The sequence below is a fragment of the Falco rusticolus genome, chromosome 6 (assembly GCF_015220075.1).
Source record: "Falco rusticolus isolate bFalRus1 chromosome 6, bFalRus1.pri, whole genome shotgun sequence".
Classification (NCBI taxonomy): Eukaryota; Metazoa; Chordata; class Aves; order Falconiformes; family Falconidae; genus Falco; species Falco rusticolus.
Genome location: NC_051192.1, coordinates 6,958,738 through 6,971,245, shown reverse-complemented (window position 1 = coordinate 6,971,245; position 12,508 = coordinate 6,958,738). Strand labels below are relative to the sequence as shown.

General features: G+C 40.0%; 1 long non-coding RNA gene across 1 annotated transcript in view; it reads left to right on the top strand.

Annotated features, from left to right (window-relative positions):
* The window catches only part of LOC119150530, a 155,079-nt gene extending 143,024 nt beyond the window's left edge, over window positions 1-12,055 (top strand). Inside the window, exon 3 of the long non-coding RNA XR_005105103.1 lies at window positions 11,959-12,055. This is a non-coding gene — a long non-coding RNA (uncharacterized LOC119150530). The remainder of the gene's footprint in view (window positions 1-11,958) is intronic.
* The last annotated feature ends 453 nt before the right edge of the window (window positions 12,056-12,508 follow it).

Sequence of the window (12,508 nt, the reverse complement as noted above, 5' to 3'; positions counted from 1 at the left end):
AGGTAGAAAGACTGTCCTTGAAAATGACTAAAGTATAACCATCCGATTGTTTGAACTGATACTCCTGTTAAATTAGCTCCCCATAAGAAAACTGTACTACTCAAATGAATAGATGACATCAGAAGCAGTTTCATTAGTGCTTGGCCAAGCTTTTCTTCCAGAATAGGACCAATATTGAGCAACTAGGAATGCTTCCTTCTCTTTTTACATTATATTTGCTTCATGCAGGTTGACGCTAGATTTCTTTTATTGACTTAATGCAGAGTGAGATTATGACCTGATTCCTAAACTGAAAAAAGCACATACAGGCAATTTCTTTTCTAAAGAGATGAATAGCTATAGGAATATGATAACATTCAGAGTTGGAACAGCTAGTGTTGCTGTCTGCAAGCAATATATTTGCTTGGCTGACAGCACTTTTAAAAAAAAAATAAAATAGGAGGGAATGAAGTACTGCCTTAATGCCTGTTGGAGCTGAACTATGCTGTACCAGGGTGTACAGTGGAGGGGAAGATGTCTGCAGGACCACCAAGACCCATGCTGAAAGAGTGGTGCTGAATGGGTGGTAGCGTAGCTTTGTGTGCTCAGAATAATCCGTTCAATACAAGGTCAGTCTTTTTCCCATGGATAAGGATGGTTAAGGGATGCATTATCTTTGAAACAAGGAGGAATTTGGAGCAGATGTGTAGAGTAATGCCTTGCTCTCAGCTCAGCTTTGGGGCTCAGTTCAACAACATGCTGTCCTTGGTAGAGATCATGGCAAAGCCAAACTTTAGTTATGAATCATGAAGCCAACTGATTTCTCCATTGGCGTATGTTTAGAAAGGTTAGGGGTGTTATGATAGAAAACCATAAAATGTCATACACAGGAATAATTAACATCAAACTCATTTTCTCATTATATGTCCTTGATGCTTGCATTTCTGAGCAGAAATGTTGCTAACTAAACTATAGACAAACAAACCAAGTAGAAATGTAGGAATTACTGAGTAAGCCATGTTGCTCTGACAGACCTTCATACAAGCTTTAGCCGTTTAGTTTAGCAATCAATGGTTTTCAGACCACTTTCATATGGCTGTAAAGAGGGTGATATTTGCTGGCTTGGAAAATCTTCAGATCTTCACTGTATCACTAGTGAAGGAAAATGCGGGATTTTTATTCAGACTCTTGACTTAGTTTTGGGTGGAATCCACACCCATTAATTCAGAAGTTACCCATACAGGCACATTTTCTGCAAGAAAAAGCCCAACACAGTAAGTTCTGTTGGGTATTCTGCATTGGCATTTTATTATGCTAGTGCAAGATTGTTACCTGAGCTCAGACTTTGGGGGGTTTAACTCTGCCTTTGACATAATTCCTCTTACTGCATTTAGAAAAATAGCTGAGCTTTCTGTCTCATTTTCTGTGTTGTCAGCAAGATACATAATTTCTGTAATTTCATTGTTAGCTTGTAATAAATCAGGACTTTTTTTGACTCATGAACCCCATGAAGATGATCATAGAATTTTTGTTATGAAGTAATTTTAAAATCTTGTCCCAGTGAGAGCCCTTCTTTGGGCTGATTGTATGCTAACATGTCGTCTTCCAGAGGCAGCAACTGTCATAAGGCAATGCTGCTAAAGATCTTTAATTGTCTCAATACATCTTGGTGTGCTTTAATGCTTCTAAATTAATTAGGCAATTTAATATTGTTATTAAGTCTGGAATTGCATTACTTCAGCAGAAACATAAAGGTAATGTGATTGTGTGCCATAGGAATGGAAGCACCTGTGTTTTTAAGGATTATCCCCAAACATTGCAATTATTTAGTGAATGTGTAGTTCAGAAGGTTCACAGTACATCTTGCTCTTATGCTCCGGGGGGCCACTTAAGACCTTACATGTAACTTATGACTTACAATAAAAGGTCAAAAACCACAATTATAGGATGTCTCAGAAACAGAGTATAAGAAATGAAGGCTATTGCCAAGAGCCTAAGTGCCTGTAGAAGCAGAAAATACATTAAATAAAACATATTTGTAGGGAATACACAGCATCCTGTATTCCAGGGAAAGGCAATAATAAAATAAAAACTAACAGTCCCTGCCAGTCTAACCTGGGGACTTTTCTTCTTACCTTCAGATTTGTTTATTGGCTTAAAGATCTTTTTGGTTTTGTTTGGGTTTTGGTGGGGGTTTTTTTGTGTGTGTGTGTTTGTCTGGTTTGGTTTTGTTTGTTTGTTTGTTTTACACAGAACCTAGCTAGGTTCCTGAAAACTTTAGTATTGCGGGCAGCATTGGTTCACATCACTTTGAGATTGGTCTGATATAGTTAACCTTTCCTCGAGGAGGAAAAGGGGCTTTCACTATAATTTCACCTCTGCCTGTAATGGGAAAGAAAACAGATAATGAATCCTCTTCCCAGTTTCTGAGGTGTCTTAGTTTTCTTAAATATTTAAAAATCTAGAGTCATCTCCGCTCTTAGCATCTATCAAAAAAACCCCCATTGTTTTCTTTGCTTCCCAAAGCATCACTCTGAAAACTGTATATACAGGAAAACCAGAATTATTATGCTTTGGGGCACATCACTTCTACTGTGAAGGTATAGAAACAATACTACTGCTCGTTGATTTAAATTGCAATAGAGAAGGAAATGTGTATAGGCAAAAAACCCATGGTTATCCCAGCTAGAAAATGCAACTGGGGTTGCTCTCAGTTCTCAAGGGAAATGTTTACTTCTACATTTTGTCTAGATGACAGCACTTCCATTACTGTAATCACCTGAAAAATCACAGAATAGCCAAGCAGCACTGTGACACAGGAGTGTTCTTATGCCTGTTCTTATGATACTGACTGTGGAAGTCAGAGCCTACATACAGTGCACACAACTTCTGGTCCTCACCTACTCTCTGTCCTGGTAGGATATATGTGATTCTGTTCCTTTCATAGATAACATCTCAATTAGAGCTTAATCTCATATACCACCAACTGAGTTTATATACTTCCAGAGTTATTTACAGTATTTTTTCTCACATTAACCCACCTGAGCAAACATATATCACCAACAAATGTTGATTACTACTGCCCTCAGGAGTAATCAGTTGCAAGCTTTTTCCGATACTCAGAATTAAATAAATCCTGTGCAAAGTCAAACCTGTATTATCTGAGCAGAAGAGTTAAATGGTGATAGGAAAGCCATTGGCTTATTTCTCCTGGGCCATCTGTCTAGTTTTAGTAAAGTATTGGCATTGGGGTGACATAATATACTTTGTAATTTTAGGAGTCTGATTTGTTGATTAAATTGTCAATTTAATGACAGAATGTGGCATGACATAAGGGTTTCATGTCAGGGTTGTTCTCCTTCCAGATATATATATTTTTTTTTTTTTCTTTCCTCGCTTCCTCGTCCCTTCTCCCCACCAGCCGAAACTGGTTATCTTTTAGTTTGTATAAACATTCAAACAAAATTCAAGATACTGATAGGGTAGAAATGGCTGAGCTGCTTTTTCCAATACTGAAGTTCTGTATGCTAATTCGATTAAAAAAATTAGTAACAGATGTTTAACTTCAGTTGCACAGAAAGCCATAATGCAGGTGATCTACAGAGGTTGGCACATTTTCAGACATGGGCAAAGGCATCTTGCAATTCCAGAGCTTCCTTGTGATGCTCACCCATAGGGGATCAGTAGTATGTCCCTGCAGTGAGCACTTCTCTCCGTTTTTGCTCCTCAGCCCTGATGCCTCATGGCTGTTCACACCACCACAGAAAAGCAGTGAGCGATAAGTTGCATTCCTTAGCAATGAGAAATTTTACTTACAAGTCAAAATCAGCAGCTTTTCCTACACTGGTTTGTGTTATGTTAGATGTTGCTGTCATCTGTAAATGGTACTTTACTAGATATATATACAGTCCTGGGGCTTAAGTAGAGTTAGGCTGTCATATACAGAAGTGCAGATCTCCCTGTTGTGCACCAGCATCCAAAATGGGCAACCTGTGTCTTTGGACATGGGCATCAGAGAGCGCAGTGGCTGCCAGGCCATGCAGAACTCCCTTTACAAGGTAGCAGAAGCATCCTGCTAAAGCCTGAGGTTGTTGCCCACAACAGCTTGGACATTTCACACTGTATGGAGCTGTAGCCTGTGGGAGTTTGTTTCGATCCTAGTTCACCCAAAGAGCAACCCTTCAGGGCTCCCTGCTGTGGACCAGAATGGCTGAGCTGCTGCAGCCACCTCTGTGGTGCTGCTGGGAGACGGGGACAAGGCCTGTGTTCAGCCCATGGCGGCTCCCCTGTGCCGCCCCGTCCCCCTGGCGCTGCTGCCTGCCCTGCTGTGGGGCCTCCATGGGCGGCCGCCCTGCCCTGCCCCGTGACCCTGCTCCAGCCTGGGCCCTGCGCGGGCCGCAGCTCCTGCAGGGCACGTCCTGTGGCTGTGACCCCCCCGGGGCTGCGGGGTGACCCTGCTCACCCTGGGCTGTTCACACTGTTGCGTCTCACAATTTTTTAAAAGTTATAAAGTGTGTTGCCCGTCCTGAGCTGCCCTTCCCGTGAGGCAGCCAGGTGCGGCTGCGGGCCCCGCCATGCCCTGCGGTGGCACCTCAGAGCCGCTGGAGCCGGGGCAGCCCCTGCCGCTCCTCACAGAGCCCCCGCTGGCACCTGGGCACGCACACCCACAGCAGAGGTAAACCCAAGCCCTGTTCACTCAATTTATTTCATATTCAAAGTGAGATTTGTACGTGGCTCATGCCACCGCTACCACGTTTGCTGTGTCCCTGAGGTGTGCAGGAATGTCTCTCCCCTTCTCGGGGACGCCATTTGTGCCTCTCCCTTGGGGTGCCAGGGGATAGCCACAGTGGCAGGAGATGGTGCAGATGCCTCCATCGAGTGTGCCAGGGTCCTGCCCTGGGCCCAGGAAGCCACCCGCTGTACAGGGAACTGGGATTCAGGCCGGAGCTGATGCCCGCCGGCCGGGCTGCCAGTCCCGCAGGGCTGCCAGGCCTGGCCAGTGTGTGGGCAAGGTGGCCCTGGCCGCAGGTCATGCCCTCACCCTGTGGCAGTTTTACAATGATCAGTTCCTTTCTGAGCTGTAAGGATTTAAAATTGCTCTTTAATTTAAAATACATTTTAAAACGAAAAGTGATTTCTTCAGGTCCACAAATAGATTCAGTAAAACTTCTTGGATACAGAAGTCTAATTCCAGCAGATGCAAATGCAGCTGTTGTGTCTGTAGCTCTTGGGTGTGGAAGGAGCTGAACATTTAATATTTCATGACCTTTTTTGTTTGCTCAGAGACATAGTTTTATATGTTTGAATATAAAAGCTGCATTGCAGCCACTGTCTGGGTTCATTTAGGGGGTGGTTTATGGTTTGCGTGTACATATTGTTAACTTTTTTGACGTAGGAGAGTAGATTTTGGTAGGTGAGTGTGGGAGATTATTGCCTCTTGCCAACAATTTCTCTCTTCTCTGTGCTTATAAACATCTTTATCAACCCCATAATTTCTCATAAGAAGTTTCATTAAGACAATTGTTGGGTAATTTTGTGTATACTTCATACAAAATGGAGTTTAGGAAGGAATTCATTATTATTGAGATTTTCCTCTTTGCCTAGCAGGCATAGTTGGGAAGGAGCAAGTTATGGGACATCTCCTACTTGGGTACCCCACTGCACAGGCAGCACATTTCCATTAACAGACTTGCCATCCCTTTTCAGGAATGTCCATCTGCTTCCAACTTATAAAGCAGCATATTAATCGCACTGCATTCCACTGCCTCATATGATAATTCAAAACTTTACTTACGCTTTTCTACTCTCTCAGACTTAACACACCAGGTATGTATCTTGTGTACATGTCACAGCCAAATATTTCCTGAAATATTGAAATTTCTTTTGGTTTATGAGATTTTTTTGTTATTGTTGTTGTTTAGAGAAATCAGTGACACTGAAAACCATGAGAGGGGGAAACATCTTTCTCAGTTTCAGTGATAGGTGGAGAAAAGGCTGTCTGTAAGGGACTCATGAATAGCTTAAAACTTTTGACTAACTGTTAACAGTGAAACTCTGTATGGAAGAAACAGAGTGGTATGTTTGCTCAGGACGGGGTTTTTTTTTTTCAGATAAGGTTGACTTCTGTGAGAAAGAGTATGTGGGTTTTTTCCATGTGTATATATCTTTAGTGGAGCCTGAATGGCTGGATGGATCAGAATATTTATAGTCTGAACAGTGGATGAAAGGGATTTCAAGAAACAGTTATTACAGTTACTGATTTATGATCGTGAGAAGCGAACAATTGGGATGGATTCATCAAACCAGATTTAAATGTGCTGTGTAATGGATGGAAGTCATGAGCTACTTCTAAGGCTTACTTCATCGCATCCTCGAGCCAACAACTGAAATACATCAGTTCTGTTGAATCATCCTTTGATGGCAGCTTTTCCTGTGTTGACTGCACAGTCTGTACAGCTCAGAGATACATGCCTATAACTGTGAAGATATCTATAGTTAGTGGGATCACTTCCTAGATTATTGATGCCGATAACTGTATACCAAATAAGTGAGCTTCCTGATTTCATCTGTTTAGCCATGATAATCTTGCAACGTCATGTAAATTTATACATGACATTTAACAAACTGGTTTTAAAAAAATAATCTTTGTTTTCTTAAAAACAGATGTGCTAGAAGTCAGGCGTTCAGTAGGCACCCAGAGGAATCAAAATCTAAGAGAGATTCTAATCACTTCTCAGATTTTAAAAAGCCCTTGTGATTACATATCAGATACATAGAATATGTAAGTGGTAAAGAGCAATTAAACTGAAGTACTCTTCTAGTCATTGTGTTTTCCTGAATGTTTTCCTTTTTCCTAACTGCTTGTGCTACTGTATTCAGACACTGTAGTACACTTATGAGATGCTTTGTATATGAGCTGAACTGAGTTGAACACTTCTACACTGAGCAGATCTATTTCCAAAATAGCCACTCAATTTGCCAATAAAACACTGAAGTCACGATTCTAGAGTCAAACAAATGTGATATGTCTAGGCTGAACAATTTTTGAGCTATAAGACTACCAAATTAAAATCATACCTGAAATAGCCTGATTTTGTTTTACCATACTCCTCAGAATTTCAAAATACAGTTAAACCTTCTAGTTATTCAGCAGCTGAAACAGATTTGGCTGAGCCAGTACTATGAATTGACACCTCTTTTTTGAGAACATTGTCTAAATTCAATATGTTAATAATTAATTTTTATCTCAGTTAAACTGGATTATTTTTATAATTATAATTTTCAGTCATCCTCTAAAAATACAAGTTGAATAAATTGAACAAACCGTTGTCTGACACTAAATTTGTCCTTTTATTTTGGCCTTATGGAATTTCTGCTACAACCTCAGAAACGCAGAAGATGATACAGTTCAGTGGTGACTTAGTTGACATTTGCACAATACAGGAAGAACTTTCTTTGTCGCTACTGTTTAGAGCAGACACAGGGCATCAATTTGTCTTTTAAGTCCAAGTTCCTAGAATGAGACTGTGCCTTCTTCTTCCATTTAATGTATAGGGTGTTCTAGAACTGTTCTTTCTTAATGTAGCCTTTTGAAGCAGTTCAACGCAAAATGCAATATTAACATGTTTATTGGGCTATAGATGGTGATCCCATTGTTTCAGATTGTGTGAAGGGGACCACTGATAGCCAGTGATTGCAATGAGGTCTTTGAGCACATCAAGCGATTCAGCATTTTAAATATTACTTCCATAACAAACATGGAACTTAAATTGATCTTGTGCTTCTTTTAAACTCCATTTGACAGGTCTAGCCTCCAAACTTCAAGAAGTGAGTTCACAAAGACATTGGCAAAAAAAAAAAAAAAAAAAAACAACCCCAAAAAACCCTGAAAATACTTCTCCAGTACATTTCCAGAAAAAATTGTAAACAATTTTGTTTCACTTTTGGTTTTTTTTTTAAAAAAGAGTTCTATTTTTAATGTGTTTTTCTTATTCTACCATATATTCTTCTAAATGCATGAGCCATGATTACTATACTGATAGTGCTCATTTTTGAGCTATCTAATCAGAAAGCTGTACAGTTCTGTAGTACCTCAACTTTGCAGATCTCTTACCTACTTTTGACCTGTGCTGGCTTGAGTTGAGTTGGCAGCTTGTGCTTGGAAACTGGCTTGATTCTTTTTGTCAGTCGTACAAGAAAAATCTCTTTTTATGAATGGACTCTTTCCTTAAGGTAAAAAACGAACTCTTAAGAATGTGAAAATAAATAAACAACAAAAAACATGTTCCCAGCAAGCAATGCTGTTTTGAGCTAGGTGTGGCATGTTTTCCTCGTATCAGTGCAGGGGTGCTTTTCAGTGTATATACATTGCAGTTGCAGTCTCTTACCATCCAGCTTTGATCTTGTCTTGGTCCAGAATGATTTTAACCTCTGTCTAATGAGATCTAGTGAAAGACATGCAAGGCAGAGACACCTCTTTCAGCTTGCAGCCTTTTTTGTACCTGAAACTCAAGAATCAAAAGATTCTCTGCCCTTTAAAGTCCATTGGAAATAGAAACTGCAAGGCTGATATTACAATATGCCTTTTATCTGATTTTGTGAAGTCATCAGGGTTATAGCCATAAAACTATTAAAATGCCTTTCATCTGTGTAAGGTAAACCTATAGGCATTTTTGAGGATGATAAGCGTGATTTGTACAGTGTTGATTTAATTTTGGCATGGATCATTTTGGCAAGAAAGTACAAATATGTAACTACGTCTCTCCAATTTTTTTTCTTTCCTCAGGGCAAGACCAAAATTGCCCAAAGTTCATTTAAAAAAAAAAAGGTCCCATAAAGTCACCTTGACCTGTTGATAAACACTCAGGTGAAATATCCATCTTATCATACACATAGTTTTACTAGTCTGTGAAATTTATTTCTGATTGTGAGAAACCTACTTCATGATATACAGGAACTCAATTTCCAAGTGCAGGTTCATCTTCAGCCTGGGTTTTTTGGGTTTTGGTTGGTTTTGGGGTTTGTTTTTTTTTTGGACAAGCGCCCCTGAAGGAATAGAGGAATAATGAACTATATCAACTCAGAACAGTTCAAACCGTTGTTTTCCAGGTGTAAAATCCAAATCAACCTTCCATGATTTTATCCTGGGTATTTAAGATGTTAGCAACCACATTTTATGATGTGTATTACAGGTCCACCCTCTTATTAACATATAAGCATCTACTTCCAAATGCTTTCTGTCAGATAACAATCTTTCTTTCTTTTCTGAAAGAATCAAATTGGACCAAGATGGAAAGATGTGTGGGGATAAAACTTTGACGTGTTTGCTTCAAATGGACGCACAAGCTGAATTGCCAACAGATTTTGATTGCTTTTCATAGAGGGTAGAGTTTATTAGTTTTGTAGCTGAATATACAAACAGCACAAGCTTATTTGAGGAGTCTTTGTTTATTGTAAATTAGGGCAATGAATTCCAAAGTTATGAGTCACAACCTGCATTGTTGGGGGAGTAAAACTGGATTCTTGATAGTAATGCCATAAAATTAAAATATAGTAGAAAATTACTGGGAAAAAATTTCTTTATTGAGAATAGCTTGAAAAGCTAATTTAATAATGAGTTAGTTTATTTCAAGCTAAAAACATAATAACTTGATAAGAGGGAAATTATTAAACATTATTAAAATTCCAGTTTTAATTGTCAGAAGCTGTAATTCCTCAACTAAAAGGAGGAATTTGCAGTCTTAAAAGTGACTTAAAACTGGCTTTGGCAATGAAGCAGATTTTTAAAAATTATTTTTCTGCATTGATAGTGTGAATGAGTAATGCTTTTCATCCTTTCTATTTTCTATATAAAAAAAAGTAATTGAACTATTAATTTTTAAAGTGTTTCTAAGTCTAATTCTCATTGTTGTTTCATGGGTGACCATACATAAGATTTCCACCAAGGACCTTTTAGAACTTCAATTCAACAATAGCCAGCACATGCTGTGCAAGTTGTAGTTTAATAGAAGAGTGAATGACTAAGGTGTAGATTCACTGCCACATCACTGAAGTATTGAAACCAGAGCTGCTATTTTGAAAAGTCTGGAACCATCTTTCCTGATCCACAAGATTGAGCTCTGCCACCAAAGGCTCCGCAACACCTGTACAGACCTGCATCGCTTTAGAGTGAAAGCTCTTTCCATGTGGGAGGTGGTTAAATGATGCACGTGAGCTCCGTGGCTGCTCCTTGCCTCTGAGTTTTGCTTTCTTTGCTGGTGACCTTCGGTGCAGACATGTTTCCTTAAGGGTGCTGCACGTCCTCTGCATTGTGGGTCTGGGAGCAGTGGCAGAAACAGAGTTTGAGTAGCAGTGTAATGGCTCAGCAAAGAAATGCCTAGCAAAAAAAAAACGCTTCAGGAACTGGGTTTGGAGTGATTGTATCTCACCTAAATGTTGGCCTGGGTGGAGAAGGGTATCAATGTCTGCTCTTATGACAGTTTGCCACTGATGTGTCCAGGCTCCTTCCAGTTAAGAACTGCATGGCACTCTTTCTAAAACAAATAATCTGTATTCCTTCCTTCCTGGCTGTATTTCATCTGATCTTGCTTCCATTCCACTCATTCTTGCAAATACAGCCTCTCTTGTCTTCATTTGGTGTAAGGTTTGCCTCTGCTCTGATGCATTGTGCTTCTTGGCTGTGCAGGGTTAACAGAGGGCATGGCTGTCTTCCAAGAGAGCGTTTTACCAGAGGAGGGAGAGACTTTCCTGCTTCATGATGTATCAGAGCTGTCTTATAAGTGCTGTGTTGGGTAGTAAATGTGTATTTTCTTCCGTTCTGCAAATGAACTGGAATATAATCTCAGTCTAGTTCTGTTAATAATCTCAGCCTTGTTGTTGTTGTGGGTTTGGGTTTTTCAGTTTCAGGGTTTTGTGTGTGTGTTTGTTGGTTGGTTTTTGGTTGGGTTTGTTTGTTTGTTTGTTTGTTTGTTTGTTTGTTTTGTTGGGGGTTTTTTGTCCCCCAGGAAACTGTGCATCCAGCATAGCCAGTCAGTTCCCTTCTCTGGTCAGCTGCTTCTTGTTATAACACCTGGGAGTGAAATCCTTCGGCATGCTGATAAAGGCTGAGACACTGAGCAAACACATGGAGCATCTGTTGATTCAGCATCACTCTTCTGCGTTTGTTATTCAGAGGGGTCTTGAAGCCTTAGGCTGCAATGGCAGGCAATAAATGAGTGAGGGCACATGGTTCCACTTGGCTCTAATTATATATAATGAAAGGGAACATGGTAGTCAGTGGTTAATCAGTCTCCTACACTTCTGGCTTTAGTAGTTTACCATTTTTGCAGAGGAAAGTGTGTTGTTTAGGTTTTTATTATTATTTTTGCTTCCTCTGTAGTTGTGTCAACTTTTAAAAGCAACAGTATATTAAATGCAGCTGAAAATGTAATGTATGGAATACGTTAGGGGTTTTTATTTTTCTAGCTTTTTACATTTTTTATATGAAAATTAATATTCCAAACCAGCTTTCTAAATTGGTTAGCTTGAGAGACTGTTGAGCTGCTTCTGGTGTCTGGGCAAACTCAGCATCCCATCTCTCTCTCTGCCCAGAGGTGCCAATTTCCAGGCACAAGCCAGCAAAGCTCCCTTGCTGACTCAGCTGCAGACTTATGTGTGCTGTCTTGGAGAAACTGTTACCCTCATTCCAATTTGGTCACTGGGTTTGAAAAATCATGCGTAGCCCTTTGGGGGTAGGTGTGAGCAGCCCAAAGGCTTGTCAGTACCACTTCTCCAGATTTGTGATACATGCACAGTTTAATTGTTCTATTTTCGGCTAGGTCTCTAAGATTAAAAAGAATAAAATATTTAGCAATAGAAAGTATTAATAGTTTTTGCCTTCTCTTGGTCCAAAGGAGGCCTTTGGCTTGTATGGCTGTGCCTCCCCCGTGTGTCCATAACCTATTTTAATAGTTTTTCTTCTCTCTTTTGTTTTGTTCACAGCCTACATGCTGACATACTACCAGTTTTGTTTCCAAAAGAGAAGTTCACAGAGCTACACAGTGCCTGATCCAACTAGCCACTTTGATGTTCCTCACTGGACCATGTAGGTAAACTTCAAAGAAACATATATAGTCACTTACATCTTTCCAAGCATAACAGGGAACAGCTGATTTTTGGCAACAGTGCTCACTTTGTGAAGTCATGGCCTTTTGTAATTCATGGACTACAAAATCATTTATTAAGGCCCTCCAACTTTGCAATGTGTTTTATCATCAACAGGCACACAAGTGTAGACCGTCATATGTCACGATGTGTTTGGTCTCCTTGTCACATCAATTTTAAGTTTTTGAGGGTTCTGGGAACACTGTGATGCCTGTCATTCCTGTAGGTGTACCTGAGCTAACTCTTAACAGCAGCTGCAGCGGCGCACATTTCAGCTTAGACATAAAATGTGGCAGAGATATTGAATAAATTCTCAAGCAGTTGGCAAATCTTGAGCTTTTTGTTATTACAGCTACGCAGCCAGCAGAATAAGACCTACCCTGTAAGA